Source organism: Ascidiella aspersa, chromosome 5 (assembly GCF_963924565.1).
Source record: "Ascidiella aspersa chromosome 5, kaAscAspe10.2, whole genome shotgun sequence".
Classification (NCBI taxonomy): domain Eukaryota; kingdom Metazoa; phylum Chordata; class Ascidiacea; order Phlebobranchia; family Ascidiidae; genus Ascidiella; species Ascidiella aspersa.
This window is the reverse complement of record NC_139451.1, coordinates 10,948,429-10,950,928: the sequence shown is the minus strand read 5'-3', so window position 1 is coordinate 10,950,928 and position 2,500 is coordinate 10,948,429. Positions and strand designations below refer to the sequence as shown.

At 55.0% G+C, this 2,500-nt stretch overlaps 2 non-coding genes across 2 annotated transcripts; both read left to right on the top strand.

Annotated features, from left to right (window-relative positions):
• Positions 1 to 180: 180 nt before the first annotated feature.
• LOC146143408 (small subunit ribosomal RNA) lies at positions 181 to 1,990 on the top strand. Its single transcript, XR_014500903.1, has one exon. It is a non-coding gene; the product is annotated as a small subunit ribosomal RNA (ribosomal RNA).
• A 247-nt stretch (positions 1,991 to 2,237) lies between these two features.
• LOC146143407 (5.8S ribosomal RNA) lies at positions 2,238 to 2,391 on the top strand. The gene has a single exon (XR_014501120.1). It is a non-coding gene; the product is annotated as a 5.8S ribosomal RNA (ribosomal RNA).
• Positions 2,392 to 2,500: the final 109 nt, after the last annotated feature.

Genomic DNA, 2,500 nt, shown 5'->3' with positions numbered 1-2,500 from the left:
CTGCCGACGAAGTCTTACTCCGGCGGGTGCGACGGGCGGTGACGGTTTTCTGAGTTCGGGCAGCCGAGCAAAGAACGAAATTTTAACGGAGAGAAGCCTTCGGGTTTCGCATCGACCGAGCGACGGCGCCGCATCAGCGGCGCCTCCTTCGTCGGCCTTTCGGGGCTACGCTAAAGTAGCTACCTGGTTGATCCTGCCAGTAGTCATATGCTTGTCTCAAAGATTAAGCCATGCAAGTCTAAGTACGAGCTCTCGTACAGTGAAACTGCGAATGGCTCATTAAATCAGTTATGGTTCATTTGATCGTACGTTTTACGTGGTTAACTGTGGAAATGCTAGAGCTAATACATGCGTGAAGCGCCGACCTCGCGGGAGGCGTGCTTTTATCAGACCAAAAACCGACCGGGCTTCGGCCCGCAACCTTTGGTGACTCTGGATAACTTTGCGGATCGCACGGTCTCGCACCGGCGACGGATCATTCAAGTGTCTGCCCTATCAACTTTCGTCGGTACGGTACTGGCCTACCGAGGTTCTTACGGGTAACGGAGAATCAGGGTTCGATTCCGGAGAGGGAGCCTGAGAAACGGCTACCACATCCAAGGAAGGCAGCAGGCGCGCAAATTACCCATTCCCGACGCGGGGAGGTAGTGACGAAAAATAACAATACAGGACTCTAAACGAGGCCCTGTAATTGGAATGAGTACACTTTAAAACCTTTAACGAGTATCCATTGGAGGGCAAGTCTGGTGCCAGCAGCCGCGGTAATTCCAGCTCCAAAAGTGTATATTTAAGTTGTTGCGGTTAAAAAGCTCGTAGTTGGATTTTGGGCGCAGGCGGCCGGTCCGTCGCAAGGCGTGTACTGGCCGTCCTGGCCTCACCTCCGGTTCTCCGCCGGTGCCCTTGACTGAGTGTCGGCGGCGGCCGGAACGTTTACTTTGAAAAAATTAGAGTGTTCAAAGCAGGCGATTCGCCTGAATAATGGTGCATGGAATAATGGAATAGGACCTCGGTTCTATTTTGTTGGTTTTCGGAGCGCGAGGTAATGATTAAGAGGGACAGACGGGGGCATTCGTACTGTGCCGTTAGAGGTGAAATTCTTGGATCGGCGCAAGACGAACGACTGCGAAAGCATTTGCCAAGAATGTTTTCTTTAATCAAGAGCGAAAGTCAGAGGTTCGAAGACGATCAGATACCGTCCTAGTTCTGACTATAAACGATGCCAACTAGCGATCGGGGGGCGTTAGTTTTACGACCTCTCCGGCAGCTTGCGGGAAACCAAAGTCTTTGGGTTCCGGGGGAAGTATGGTTGCAAAGCTGAAACTTAAAGGAATTGACGGAAGGGCACCACCAGGAGTGGAGCCTGCGGCTTAATTTGACTCAACACGGGAAATCTCACCCGGCCCGGACACAGTGAGGATTGACAGATTGAGAGCTCTTTCTTGATTCTGTGGGTGGTGGTGCATGGCCGTTCTTAGTTGGTGGAGCGATTTGTCTGGTTAATTCCGATAACGAACGAGACTCTGGCTTGCTAACTAGTTACGCGACCCAATCGGTCGGCGTCTAACTTCTTAGAGGGACTAGTGGCGTTTAGCCACACGAGATTGAGCAATAACAGGTCTGTGATGCCCTTAGATGTTCGGGGCCCACGCGCGCTACACTGACCGGATCAGCATGTGCTCGCCTTGGCCGACAGGTCTGGGTAACCCGCTGAACCCCGGTCGTGCTAGGGATAGGGAATTGCAATTATTTCCCTTGAACGAGGAATTCCCAGTAAGCGCGAGTCATTAGCTCGCGTTGATTACGTCCCTGCCCTTTGTACACACCGCCCGTCGCTACTACCGATTGAATGGTTTAGTGAGGTCCTCCGATTGGACCTGGCGCGGCCGGCAACGGTCGAGCCGGCGTCCGAGAAGACGATCTAACTTGATCATTTAGAGGAAGTAAAAGTCGTAACAAGGTTTCCGTAGGTGAACCTGCGGAAGGATCATTAACGGTCTCGCAAACGCTTCGGCGAACGCGAAACTCGGACAAGCGAGAGAAAAAGTCTTTGCTACCCGGCGCCCGACCCGCGAGGAGCGGCGCGCCGGCCGGCGATTCGGTCACCCGGTAATGTTTGCGCGTCGAGTGCCGCGGTGCCGCGCGCTCCGGCTTCAAGCGTCGGCCTGGCCGACCGCTCGGCGCGGTCTATTTTGTCACCCTATAGTGCGAGGCACTGTGCGAGCGAAACAATCGTGGATGGCTCTTGGCGGTGGATCACTCGGCTCGTGAGTCGATGAAGGACGCAGCTAGCTGCGTGAATTAGTGTGAATTGCAGGACACATTGAGCATCGACGTTCTGAACGCAAATTGCGGCCTCGGGTCAATCCCGGGGCCGCGCCCGCCTCAGGGTCGCGTTGCAAACGTTCCGCGCGGGGATTTCTCCGCGCGGCTGCTGCGGCGTCGGACGCGCGAGCGCCCGTCCCGCTCAAGACAGCACGGCACGATGCGCGACGATCGCGAC